Genomic DNA, 15,350 nt, shown 5'->3' on the forward strand with positions numbered 1-15,350 from the left:
TGCCCTGTAATAATGAAAATTCACCCTGACAGTATTGCTTAAAGTGCAAGGCAATGGGGCTATCAAGTCATTGTTTCTTAATGGCCCCTTACATGCTCTTGGAGCATCAATTTAAAAGCTGTTTTACTTTCTCCTATATAAAAAAGACTGCATGGGTATCACTAAGGGCATAAATAATGTCTTCAGTATTGCATGTAAATATATTCACAGGTTTAAACTTAGGTTCATAGGTTCATAGGTAGGTACTAAGCTATCTTCCAGAGGGCATTTATAAGCCTAGCCAGAGTGTGTCGGCTTTCGCCGCCCCATTGATTAATTAACTGATCCTCTGTCAAGCAGAGCCAATGAAGTGATCCCAGGGGTGTATTTTCTGTTAGCCATCCACTCGTCAAGGTTTCTCTTGAAGAGTGTTAGTGAGGGGTTCTGCCTGTTGTAATTTGGAATTTTGTTCCAAAGCATGGGGTGTCTCTGTGACAGGAATCTATCCCTCCAGCATGTTCTATTTATTGTTGTGGCGAGGTTTAGCTCACTAGAGCGCGTGGCTCGCAGTGACTTAGATTTCTTTAGGTGGAGCATGTCCATCAATTCTGAGTTGGACATGGCTTTGTAAGTCAGGCAGAGATCACCTCTGAGTAAGCGATATGTCACTGAGTACAGCCAGAGTTTTTTCAGTCGGGCTGCATAGGACATATGTTTGAGACCAGTAATCCTCTTGGTGAGGTACTTTTGTGGTCTTTCCAGCTGTTCAAAGTGTCTTGTGAGGTACATCCCAAATGGGGCATTGTACTCTATGATGGGTCTAATGAGTGACGAGTAGAAGGGCACTATAACCTCTTTATTTCTAGATGCGAACCCTTTAGTAATTAGATTTCCTAACTACTTTGGCAATAAGATTGTCAAAGGAGAGATTACTATCTACCTAGGTCCCCAGATCTCTTATTACCTCTTCTGTATTAAGGGGGCTGCAACCTATGTGGTAATTCGTGGGTGTTTTGTTTTTCCCAAACAGGATGACTATGCATTTTTTGGCATTTAGCTTGAGGCCATGAATTTGACGCCAGGTGTCCGTCTCAGTAAGGCCCTTTTGGAGGATGTCCTTGTCAGCCAGAGAGTCAATTATGGCTCCCAGTTTGCAGTCATCGGCGAACTGGGTTAGCCATAGTCCTCCTGTGTTTGCCTGTACTTCTGAGAAGTATATGCCGAACAGTAGGGGTCCCAGGACCGAGCCTTGCGGGACACCACTTGTGACTGGTTTAGAGTCGGACCTGGAGCCCGCTATTCTTACCATGTGAGTTCTGTCTGTAAGCCAGTTGGCAACCCATCTCGTAACATAGGGGTTTATGTTCAGGTTGGTGAGTTTTTCTGTAATACCTGAGTGGGGAATGGTGTCAAAAGCCTTGGCGAGGTCAAGGTCGGCTGTGTGAACCACCTTTCCCTCGTCTATGGCCTTGGTGACTGTCTCGAAGAAGTCAACCAGGTTTAGTAGGCATGTTCTGCCCTTAACAAAGCCGAACTGGGTCGGGTCAAGTGTTTGGAGGTTCCCAATGTCTTTGTTAATGAGTTCCATGATGATGCGCTCCATAGCCTTGAAGAACAGGCTAGTCAGGCTTATGGGGCAATAGTTACCAGGGTCAGTTGTGGCCCCTCCTTTGTGGAGAGGATAATCGTTGCTGTGAGCCATTCTATGGGCACATAGCCTGTGGAGAGGCTGAGGTTGAACAGCATGTTTAGGTGGGGGGTTAGTTCGTTCTGTAGTTCGTGCAAGATGCAGCCTGGGACACAATCTGGTCCCACTGACGCTGTGTTTTTGGCTTTTGAAAGGGCTGTTTTCACCTGTGCGTCTGTGATTTTTGGGACTCTACACTTTTCTGGTATTGTTGTGGGCCCTTTTGGAGGTGAGAGGGGGTGAGGTTTGCACTGAATCTATCTGCCAGGATGTTGGCAATATCAGTAGGTTCAGTATATTTTGTGCTATTTTGCACTAGTTCAGTACATATCTGCGAGTTGCCACTTAGATTCTTAACATAGCTAAAGAAGGCTTTATGGTTATCTTTTGAATCCTTGGCTATTTTTCTTTCGAAGTTAGCCATGGATGATTTCATGAGGGACCTCAGTTTCTTACTGATACTGATGAGGGATGTCTTTCCTTCTTGGGATTTGCTTTTTTTCTGAACTAGTTTCCTCCTTCTATTGTATGGCCTGTTTATTGCAGGGGTCCACCAAACTGGTTTCCTTCTCTTAGAGGAGTGAGTCTTGGTTTTGTTAGGGATGGCAGGATCCATGCATCCTTGTAGGTGCTCATAGAGTGCATTTGTAAAGGTTTCTGCATCTTGGGCAGCGTTATCCTTTAGCGTGGGGGCTGTGAAACTTACCACCTCTGTCTTAAGTAAGGTGAAGTTTGCTTTAGAAATGTTTTTTACTCTGGCTTCCTTAGTTGGGGGTGGTGGTGGTGTGTGGACATCCAGAATGATTAGTTTATGGTCTGATCTAACCAGTGATGGGTTGACCTCCGTGTGGAACACTTGTCGGTCATGTTGGTGATGACTAGGTCCACTATGTTTTCACCTCTGGTAGGGAAGTTTACCAGCTGATCCAGGGCATTTGAGTTGATGAATTCCAGGAAGCGTTGGGCCTGGGAATATGTACTCGAGTAGTTTTCCCATTGAATGGTAGGGTAATTGAAATCGCCCAATATCAGGGTGTTTGGTAGGACCTTCATGTTTTCCAGTGTCTCCAGAAAGGTGGAGTGGTGGTCCTGGGTCATGCAGGATGATCTGTAGCAGGCCACAATTTGCATTGCAGATTTGCCCGATGTTAGTTGCACATGGATGATCTCAGAGGTATCATGCTGTGCCACTAACCTGGAGGTGTAGGTATCCTTGATGAATATGGATACACCCCCTCCTTTTGTGTTTCAGTCTGTGTTCTGTGGCCGAAACGTGTGGTATGAGTTGTAGCCCAGTAGTGCTGGGGTGCTCTCTGAAGCCTTGAACCAGGTTTCAGTTACTGCACAGATGTCGACATTCTCCATACTGAGGAGTGCTTCGAGCACATGCATTTTGAGATTTAAACTCCTGGCATTGAGTAGCATAACCCTCAGTTTTTTGTTAATTGTGCTGTTTACGTAGGTGGGTTTGACATTTGAGCCTTGCCTAAAAAAGGCACTATGGGGGCGGTAAGAGCCTTAGCCAGTATTCAAAAGCCTAGGGGTGACAGGTGCAAGCCGTCTCTTGCGAAGCAACGTGGCTTGTCGAGCATGTTGTCCCAGGCTGACAGACACTGGATCCCCTTTGAATGACACCAGAAGCTTAGCCAATTGTTGAAATTGATCATTTTTTCTTTATACTGAGGTATCATTCTTGGTGAGAGCAGGATGCTACTCAGGGTCAGGGTCATACCAGCCTGGGCTACATGATCAGAGAGCTCTTCCACGTCTCTTTTCATGTAGTCCAGGGAGGTACATCTCAGGTCATTCACACCAACATGAACAATGGCAGAGTCATATTTGTACTTGTTCTGGAGTGACCTGAGTGCTTTTGTTATGTGGCGGATTCTGGCTCCTGACAGGCAGCTAACAGTAACCTTCAGTTTGTCCAGCCTAGTGAGTGGGACGTCAGTGTGCCTGACTATAGAGTTACCTATTACAAGTGTGTTAGGTATGTTATTTCGCCTTAAGGGCTGTGATTGTGCGGCACACTGATTTTGTGTTTTATGCGTTGTCTGGTTTGTGACGGGAAGTGCAGGTTGTTTGGGTGTCTGCTCTGGAGGTCTCTGATGCTTTTGCAGGTGTTTATTTAGAACCTCCGAGTATGATTTTGTGTATTTATGTGTATTTTTTGCCAGTGCTGTTTTAGTAGGTGTGAGTAGAGTTGTGGTGCAAGTGTTAACCTTCTCCTCTTGACTGTCTATTCCAGTAGTCTTGGGTGGAGACAGCTTAGTTTCCAGTTTGGCTGTATAATTGCATCTCTCGCATATGTTAATATTTTGGGGTAGGAGGAGAGGGTTGTCTGTGTACATGAGGCAGTTGTAACATTGCCTCAGGATACCCAGATTCACCAGCTGGAACTGGAGAGTGCACCTGAAATTGCCCTTTGGTCATGCCAGAATAGTAGGGTAAGCTGCTTAGTCGCTTGGTTGGTGAGGGGTGAATAAAGAGCCTTGCCGTACTGGGCAATCAGTGTCAGGGTATATTAGTGCTTGCTATTAGGTCTGAGCAAGTGATGGGCTGTAAGATGCTTTTTGAGTGCTTAGGTTGAGAGTTAGACTAGTTTCAAGGGAAAAACTGAAGAGGAGACTTAGTGGAGCCGGGAATAATTTAACAGTAGCTAACCGGCACTGTCCAGTGCACAAAAACCGTGCAAACGTGGTTTTTATAGTAGGGAAATGAAAGAGATAGAAATTAGCCCAAAATGACCAATAAACTATTAACGTCTGGGCTGGAACCACTCCTCCAGGGACAGATAGGTTGCTCAATGCTCCCCTCTCTCACAGATGAACAGAGAAATGTCCTTCTATCCAAGTAAGGTATGAGCAACTCAGAAACTAGAATCACAGCCCTGAATTCAGCACTAGCCTGAAAACTGGACTATACTAGCTTAGAAAGGTGGGAAACAAGGAATTTTATTGTTTGTTTTTTTGAAAAGATAAGGCAAAAACAGTAAAAAATACACTTAAAACAGCTTTAAACGACTACAGACGATCAGAAAAGGCTATTGCACTGTAGTGTGTAGCCTACAACAGTTAAACAAATTATTAAAAAAAAAACAACTTTTTAAAAGTGCAGGCAGTCAAATAAGTACAATATGTGAAAAAAACAAGCATTTAAATCACAATAAATGCTGGAAAATCTGCATTTAGGCGGAAAACAGTTAAGTACAGCAAGAAAGTACAGAAAACTGATACTTAATCACTCCAAAGTGTCTCTCCTAAGCTAGTAGGCTTGTATCAGTCTAAGGCTTTCTAGTGCTACCCAGTAGGTTAGATACAGGAAAGATGGGGAAACAAGCGCAGATGTGGTCTTTTAAACCAGAAAGTTGAAAGAGACGGACAAACTGTCCAAATGGTCAGTAAACTGCAATTTCTGGGCCAAGAACCTCTCCTCTCATGGTAGACAGGCTACCTAGTGCTTACCACTCCCACTGATAAGCTAGAAGGCTTTCCTCCAACACAGAAAGGCTTGCGGGGCTCAGAAGCTTATCAACAGTCCTGGATACAACAACTCTGTATCTGGACTAGGCTAGTTACAGGAAAGGTGGGAAACAAGCGCAAGTGCGGCTTTTAAACCAGAACGTTGAAAGAGATGGAAAAAACTGCCCAAACGGCCAGTAGCTACAATTTCTGTGCCAGGAACCACTCCTCTTGTGATAGACAGGCTACCTATTGCTTACCACTCCTACTGATAAGCTAGAAGGCTTCCCTCCAACACAGAAAGGCTTGGGGGGGCTTAGAAGCTTACAAAGAGTCCTGGAATACAGCAAATATGTACCTGGACAAGACTAGTTACAGGAAAGGCGGGGAACACGTACAAACGTAGGCTTTTAAGCCAGCAAGTTGAAAGAGATGGAAAACTGCCCAAACGGCCAAATAAACTACAATTTCTGGGCCAAAACTCACTCTTCTCGTGGAGGATAGGCTACCTACTGCTTACCAATCCCACTGATAAGCTAGAAGGCTTTCCACCAACACAGAAGGGCTTGGGGGCTCAGAAGCTTACTAACAATCCTGGATACAGCAACTCTGTAACCGGACTAGGCTAGTTATAGGAAAGGCGGGAAACAGGCACAAGTGCGGCTTTCAAGCCAGAAAGTTGAAAGAGATGGAAAGAAACTGCTCAAACAGCCAATAGCTACAATTTCTAGGCCAGGGACCACTCCTCTTGTGGTAGACAGGCTACCTGATGCTTACCACTCCCACTGATAAGCTAGAAGGCTTCCCTCCAACACGGAAAGGCTTGGGGGGGCTCAGAAGCTTACAAAGAGTCCTGGATACAGCAAATCTGTACCTGGACTAGACTAGTAACAGGAAAGGCAGGAAATAAGCGCAAACACAGGCTTTTAAATCAGAAGGTTGAAAAAGATGGAAAAGCTTCCCAAACAGCCAATAAACTATAATGTCTGGGCCAGAAATCACTCCTCCTGCGGTAGATAGGTTACCTAGTGCCTACCACTCCCACTGATAAGCTAGAAGGCTTCTCTCCAACACAGAAGGGCTTGGGGGCTCAGAAGCTTACCAAATGTCCTGGATACAGCAAATCTGTACCTGGATTACACTAGTTATAGGAACGGCGGGGACCAAATGCAAAACGGGCTTTTAACCAGAAATTAGAAAGAGATGGAAAAACTGCCCAAACGGCCAATGAACTTCAATTTCAGGGCCAAAACCCACTCTTCCCATGGTAAATAGACTACCTAGTGCTTACCACTCCTACTGATAAGCTAGAAGGCTTCCCTCCAATACAGAAAGGCTTCGGGGGACTCAGAAGCTTACCAACAGTCCTGGATACAGCAAGTCTGCATCTGGACTTGACTAGTTACAGGAAAGGCAGGAACCAAGCTTAGAATTTTTTTTTGTTACAGAAAAGCAGCTAAAACAACAGTAACTACAATTCAAATTGTAGTGCAGGCCAGCACACCCGAGCGTGTAGCAACACTACGGCATATACAGTTCAAATAAATGCAATTAAATTAACAAATGACTAAAAAACAAGTACAGAAGGCAGTAAATTAGAAAGCTACTAACAAGCAATAATAAGTGCAGAGTAAGAGTGACTAAACAGATAACAGCACGCAGAAGAGCAACTAAGACAGTTACAGTAAGAGCAGATGAATAAGATATATATATATATATATATATATATATATATATATATATATATATATATATATATATATATATATATATATTAATATTCAATGAAAAACACAAATAAATAAATTAAATACAGTACTATATGCAAAAGAGCAGATAAAAGTGTACTTAAATTCACTTATACGTCCAGCTGGTTTCAGGTAGATGTTAGCCGGCCAAAGCTCTGATATTAAGCAGAGATAACTCAAAATGTACCACTTATATAAGGCAAGACAGGATGTCCGTGATGAGCTGAAACTATCCCCCACTGCTATCAATGGCTACACAGAAATTCTAAAAAGTACTATGTAGAGAGACAGCCACAACTTCAGTTGAGTTAATATTCAGTGAAAAACACAAATAAAAAAAATAAATACAGTACTATATGCAAAAGAGCAGATAAAAGTGTACTTAAATTCACTTATAAGTCCAGCTGATTTCAGGTAATGTTAGCCGGCTAAAGCTCTGATATTAAGCAGAGATAACTCAAAATGTACCACTTATATAAGGCAAGACAGGATGTCCGTGATGAGCTGAAACTACACCCCACTGCTATCAATGGCTACACAGAAATTCTAAAAAGTACTCTGTAGACATACAGCCACAACTTCAGTTGAGTATTAATTCTAGAAAAAAACCTACTATAAACTGACAAATGGAACAGCCCCCACAAGGGAAAGTACCTACTGAAGAGTAATCGGTATGCCTATGAATACTCATGACAGGGGACACAAAGCTGCTACTCACCAACATATCACCAAACTCTTACCATGTTTATAGGAAATAAAAGGAATCGTATTTAGTATTAATGAAAGTTCATGATTTCTTAATAAAAATTCCCAATAATACCCAAGTAAATCAATCAATTTATCAATAAAAATGCTATAAGTTGTAACAACATATATCTTCCTTTTATCTATCCCATCATCAACTAAAGAAACTCTATTAGCAGTAGTTGAACATACATAACAGTAACAATTTAAATACATATTACTATTGCTTTGTTCCCCCATAACTTTCCAAAATGATGCCACAAAAGTATCCTTTGAATACCCCCTACTTATAAACATCTGAACAATCTTCTTAGCATCACTGAAGAAATCTAATTCATTATTGCATAACCTATGTAAATGTAAGAATTCCCCATAGGCCAAAGAGGAAATTAAATGAGGGGGATGACAACTGTCCCCATTTAGGTACTGCCCATCATCCAAAAATTTCCTACATACAGTTGTTCTTATTTACCCACTGCTAAGACCCAGCAAATTTAAATCAAAAAAAGAAACTTCTTCCCCGTACTGTAAACCATCAGGTATATCCAGCTGAAGGTGCCATTAGCCAACATTTACCATATCACTGTATTCTACAGAGTGGGAAAAGAAGTAAGAAATCAAAGACAAAAAAAAAGACAGCATGAGATTGCAAGATGGTGGACTACAATGAGGTGGGGGAGAAGATCAAAGAGGAAGCAGGGGACTGAAGGCAAATCAAGGTGGTGAACATGCAGTGGAAATGGATCAGGGATTAACACTCAGGTCTATGAAATGGGGTTGAGGTAGGGGAAGAATGGAGAAAAGTTGTGGCTACATGAGAATGTGAAGGTAGTTATAAGGACTTAAGACATCTAGCAAACAAGACGTAAAAGGGGGGGTGTAGGGAAGTGAAGGAGACACTCTAGGAGGAGGAAAATAAAGGACAACAAAGTAAGTAAGGACGTCAAAGGTACAATCTGAACAGACAGAGAACATACAAAAGGTGGAGAAAAGAAGGGAGGAGGGAAAACAAAAGGAAGTAAATACACAATGATAAAAGAGAAGAAGGCAACAAAGTAAGTGATGGCACAAAAGGTGCATGCTGAACACAGACAGACAATACAAAAGGGGAGAAAACATAGGCAGAAGGCACAATGGAAGGAAACAAAGAGATGTGACAAAGGCAATTACATCAACAAAGTAAGTGAAGGCAGCTAAGGTGCAATCTGAACAAAGTGGACATACAAAAGGTGGTCAGAATTCAAGGAGGAGGAATGACAAGGAAGCAAAAACAAAAGTGAAAAAGGAGATGAAAGTGGCAAAGGTAGAAGTCAACAGCCTACCTTGACCTCGACAAGGCTTGCAACACCATTCCCCACTCAGGTATTACAGAAAAACTCACCAGCCTGAACATAAACCCCTACGTCACGAGATGGGTTGCCAATTGGCTTACAGACAGAACTCACACATTAAGAATAGCAGGCTCCAGGTCCGACTCTAAACCAGTCACAAGTGGTGTCCCGTAAGACTCGGTCCTGGGACCCCTACTGTTCGGCATATACTTCTCAAAAGTACAGGCAAACACAAGAGGACTATGGCTAACCAAGTTCACAATGAATGCAAACAGGGAGCCATAATTCACTCTCTGGTCAACACGGACATCCTCCAAAAAGGCCTTACTGAGATGGACACCTGGTGTCAAAGTCATGGCATCAAGCTAAATGCCAAAAAATGCATAGTCATCCTGTTTGGGAAAAACAAAACACCCACGAATTACCACATAGGTGGCAGCCCCCTTAATACAGAAGAGGTAATAAGAGATCTGGGGACCCAGGTAAATAGTAATATCTCCTTTGACAATCATATTGCCAACGTAGTTAGGAAATCCTTCTATATCGCCCATCTAATTACTAAAGGGTTCGCATCTAGAAATATAGAGGTTATAGTGCCCCTTTACTCATCACTCATCAGACCCATCATAGAGTACAATGCCCCATTTGGGATGTACCTCACAAGACACTTCCAACAGCTGGAGAGACCACAAAAGTACCTCACCAAGAGGATTACTTGCCTCAAACATATGTCCTATGCAGCCAGACTGAAAAAACTCCGGCTGTACTCAGTGGCATATTGCTTACTCAGAGGTGATCTCTGCTGACTTACAAAGCCATGTCCAACTCAAAACTGATGGACATGCTCCACCTAAAGAAATCCAAGTCACTGCGAGCCACATGCTCTAGTGAGTTAAACCTCGCCACAACAATAAATAGAACATGCTGGAGGGACAGATTCCTGTCACAGAGACACCCCATGCTTTGGAACAAAATTCCAAACTACATTAGGCAGAGCACCTCACTAACACTCTTCAAGAGAAACCTTGATGAGTGGATGGGTAACAGAAAATGCACCCCTGGGATCACTTCATTGGCTATACTTGACAGATGATCAGTTAATTAATTAATCAATGGGGCGGCGAAAGCCGACAAACTCTGGCTAGGCTTATAAATGGCCTCGGGCAGATAGCCTAGTACCTACCTATGAACCTATGAAAAAGGAGTTGGCAGCAGAGGTCAAGAACGAGAATAAGGCTGTTTCATGTACAATACAGAAAGGAGGATCGTGCCAGACTGAATAAAGGTTGGAGGAAGATCTCAGAAGGAATGAAACAAGCAGAGGAGTTGAATGAATGCTTTGTGTTGGCCTATATGAAGGACAGAAGGAGCAATGTTCAATGTCAGCAGGGAGCTACACCAGACTGAGTACAGCAATGAACAGACATCACTGTGAAAAGAAAGAAGCTGGAGATGGAAATGGCTGTCATAAAGAAGGTTGAAGCTTAATGACTTGCAGCCTGCCTCCTGGGGTTTCTCAGTAATCAGGCTGGTGTGCTGGAGGATCCCCTGATGAGAGATCTTAAACAGATCTTTGGCCCATGCAAAAGTGCATGAGGACCACAGGGCAGCAACAGTGGCACTTCTGATACAAGGAAGGAACAGAAACAATAGGGAAGTGCAGGCCTGTTAGCCTAACAATGGTGGCAGGAAATTCACAAAGAAAAATCCTAAGGGAAAGGTTGCTTATTTGTCTACAGGACAACAACCAAAATTCAGCTATGTGGTCAGAAGCAGCCATTATTCAAACCTGATGCAGTTTTATAAATGGTTAGGATAACTTGTCAGGGGTACTCAGTCTAAGCTGCTGCCAGGACAACTGCAGTAGCTGGGAAAATGTCTGAAACAGCAAAATGATAGGCATAGTTTTTATTCAAACTAAAGGGGTGGCGAAAGCCACATAACTATGGGCTAGGCTTATAAATGCCCTTGGGCAGATAGCCTAGTATGAACCTATGAACCTATGAACCTAAACTGAAGAAATGGACAGTAATATGGATGGTGGACAGAACACAGAGGGTCATTTTGAAGACAACAATGTCAGGAATAACAAAAGTGAAGACAAGAATGTCACAGGGTCATTAGATCAAGTACTTATTTGTTAGCTGGATAAGCAGACTGGTCCAGGGACCTTTTTGGCCACAACCAAGGGACAGAGGTACAGCAATTCACAACTATTTATACTACATAGTTTAAACAGCAATACTGTAAATGATTTTATGGCTCAAACACCACCAATGTACATTACAAGGCTGCAGCGTTACAATGTAAATATAGAGCTGGATCAGACTGCAGACTTGCAACACTTTAAATGATTTTATCCTCTGACTGCAACCATTAGCTCCCCCTTCATCAGCTGGCCTACTGGCTCTTCTTTAGAAGAAAAGACAATTATGGAAACTTGCATTCAGGCAGCCATCATGTTTTTCTTACTATGGCCATAACTCTTCTCCGGATGTCTGAAGTGTGCACTCATAGACATTAGACATAAGAGCCCACAGCAGCTTCCCCAGTGGGCATGCAACATTCCCACACTTGCCTTAAGAAGGCTAATATAAGAACATAGCTCGTCAGCACAGAGTGTTCATCCTGATCCTTATGCTTTGTAGTACTCTCTCTCTCTCTCTCTTCCTTATCCAATAGATGATAGCCTTGTAGCAGACTGGACTGCCTTTCTCCCTCTAGGACTAGCAACTGATATTAATTATTCACACCCCCCTTCCTCTTTCCAAGCTGCTTATTGATTTTGGGCTGTCTGGATCAAACAAGGCTTCATTCTTGTATGCAGGAACACAAAAAGGCTGGCAGTAGAAAAACAGGCAAAACGCCCACAAGCAGAAACAAGTTTATCGGTAAGCACTTTCGTTTGGTGTAATCACCAAACTTCATTAGACAAAACCAATTAAAATCAGTGCCCTTTTATACCAATTTACTTACATCATTAAAGTTCAGCAACCAATAGGAAAACTTTACAAAATTTAAAATGCAAACGTTTAAAATTATAAAAACATTCTTAAACTCGTGATATTACTTTATATATATCTATATATATATATATATATATATATATATATATATATATATATATATATATATTCCCCCAAGCCGATTACTTTGACCGAAAACGTGTATATACATATCATTTACCTATCATAAACTTTCATTTTTAAAAAACTATTAACAGAAATCATTTAATTTAACCCAGGAGGTGAACCCGCATTTAAATAGATTTGACACCATGTCTCCTTATTTTCCAAAATCAGTTTCCATAGTGCACCTTGAGGGTCCCTAGAAACCTGATACATTACTAGGAATTTGAAACTATGTGAAGGAAATTTGTTCAAATGTCTATATAATGCATTAGTATCCCTGTGATGGGAGATATAAAAATGTTCATAGATTCTTTGAGATAGATTGCGTTTAGTCTTTCCAACATAAAATGCTGGACATCGTAAACAAAACGCAACGTTTACTACCCCCTGTGAGTAACAGCTATATCTTCCTTTTATAGGGATACTTTTATTACCTATATTGACATTAGACCCATAAAATACATGGCAGCATTGGTTGCACAGGCCACAAGGAACCATTTTTTCCAATATTATTACTCTATCCTTGTCTCTTCAATATATTCTTCACATAGTTTCAAATTCCTAGTAATGTAACAGGTTTCTAGGGACCCTCGAGGTGGACCATGGAAACTGATTTTGGAAAATAAGGAGACATGGTGGCAAATCTAATTAAATGTGGGTTCACCTCCTGGGTTAAATGAAATGATTTATATTAATCTTCTTCTTTCTTTTGGCTATTCCTGTTAGGGGTCGCCACAGCGGATCATCTGTTTCCATTTCTTCCTGTCCTCTGCATATTGCTCTGTCACACCAACCACCTGCATGTCCTCTCTCACCACGTCCATAAACCTTATCTTAGGTCTTCCTCTTTTCCTCTTAACTGGCAGCTCCATCCTTAACATCCTTTTTCCAATATATACCCATCATCCCTCCTCAGCACGTCCAAACCAACGCAACCTCGCCTCTCTGACATTGTCTCCAAAGCATCCAACCTTAGCTGACCCTCTAATATACTGATTCCTAATCCTGTCCATCCTTGTCACACCCAGTGCAAATCTTAACATCTTTAACTCTGCCACTTCCAGCTCTGACTCCTGCCTTTTTGTCAATGCCACTGTCTCCAACCCATACAACATAGCTGGTCTCACTACCCTCTTGCAGACCTTCCCTTTCACTCTTACTGGTACCCGTCTGTCATAAATCACTCCTGACACTCTTCCCCACCCATTCCACCCTGCCTGTACTCTCTTCTTCACCTCTCTTCCACACTCACCATTACTCTGAACTGTTGATCCCAAATACTTAAACTCATCCACCTTCGCCAACTCTACTCCCTGCATCCTCACCATTCCTCTATCCTCCCTCTCATTCACAATCACATATTCTGTCTTAGTCCTGCTGACCTTCATTCATCTCCTCTCTAGAGCATATCTCCACCTCTCCAGGCTCTCCTTAACCTAGTTCCTTCTCTCACTACAGATCACAATGTCATCTGCAAACATCATAGTCCATGGGGCCTCCTGTCTGATCTCGTCTGTCAACCTATCCATCACCTTTGCAAATAAGAATGGGCTCAGAGCTGATCCTTGATGTAATCCCACCTCCACCTTAAACAGATCTGTTACTTCCACTGCAGACTTCACCACTGTCAACTACCCTCATACATATCCTGTACCACTCTTACATACTTCTCTGCCACTCCTGATTTCCTCATACAATACCACAACTCCTCTCTAGGCACCCTATCATATGCTTTCCCCAAGTCCACAAAGACACAATGCAACTCCTTCTGACCTTCTCTAAATTTCTCCATCAACACTCTCAGAGCAAACATTGCATCTGTAGTGCTCTTTCAAGGCATGAAACCATACTGCTGACCGCCAAGCATCACCTCCTTTCTTAACCTAGCTTCCACTACTCTTTCTCATAACTTCAAGCTGTGACCGATCAGTTTTATCCCTCTGTAGTTACTACAACTCTGCATATCACCCTTATTCTTAAAAATAGGTACCAAAACACTTTTTCTCCACTCCTCAGGCATCCTCTGACTTTTCAAGATTTCATTAAAAAATCTGGTTAAAAACTCCACTGCCATTTCTCCTAAGTACCATGCTTCCACTGGTATGTCATATGGACCAACAGCCTTTCTATTCTTCATCCTCTTCATAGCTGTCCGTACTTCCTCCTTGCTAATCTGTTTCACTTCCGGATTCACTATCCCCACATCATCCAACCAAATGATTTACATTAATAGGTTTTTAAAAATGAAAGTTTATCATAGGTAATTGATATGTATATAAACATTTTCAGTCAAAGTAATCAGTTCAGAAAAAAAAAAAAAAAATATATATATATATATATATATATATATATATATATATATATATATATATATATATATATATAGATATATACATATAGTAACATGAGTTAAAGAATGTTTTTATAATTTTAAATGTTTGCATTTTAAATTTTGTAAAGTTTTCCTACTGGCTCCTGAACTTTAATGATGTCAATAAATTGGTATAAAAGGGCACTGATTTTAATTGGTTTTGTCTGATGAAGTTTGGTGATTACAAGCATTTACCAATAAACTTGTTTCTGCTTGTGGATGTTTTGCCTGTTTTTCTACTTTCAGCCTTTTTGTGTTCCTGTTGGTTTCTTTCATTCTTCTATGACATAGAGCCTTGAAGCTACTACATTGTTTAAACATACAGGCGATATATATATATATATATATATATATATATATATATATATATATATATATGGGTCTACTTCATTTGCCCTAACTTCCAATTGACTTGACACCCATTTGCCAGAGACCAAATGACTGAAATGACTGAAATTTCATTTGACCAACACTTCACCTGGAGTTAGAATATATAGTTAGGAGGTATTATATTGTTTGGTTTTGCTTTCATATTGCTTAGCAAAACAAAAGTAAGTGGGGGGCTTCACCCCCCAACTATATATCCTAACTCCAGGGTCGCACTACAGTGGGGAAGGGGACATAATCCATTTACTTGCCAATAATACTTGTCAGTCAAATGAAGTGTCGGGCAAATGAAGTGTCGGTCAAATGAAATTTCAGTCAAATGGGGTCGGGCAAATGGGTGTCAGTCAACTGGAAGTTAGGGCAAATGAAGTAGACCCATATATATATATATATATATATATATATATATATATATATATATATATATATATATATATATACACATACATACATATACACACACACACACACACACACACACACATATATATATATATATATATATATATAT

The sequence above is a fragment of the Protopterus annectens genome, chromosome 17.part0 (genome assembly GCF_019279795.1).
Source record: "Protopterus annectens isolate FY-2018-M chromosome 17.part0, PAN1.0, whole genome shotgun sequence".
NCBI lineage: Eukaryota > Metazoa > Chordata > Ceratodontiformes > Protopteridae > Protopterus > Protopterus annectens.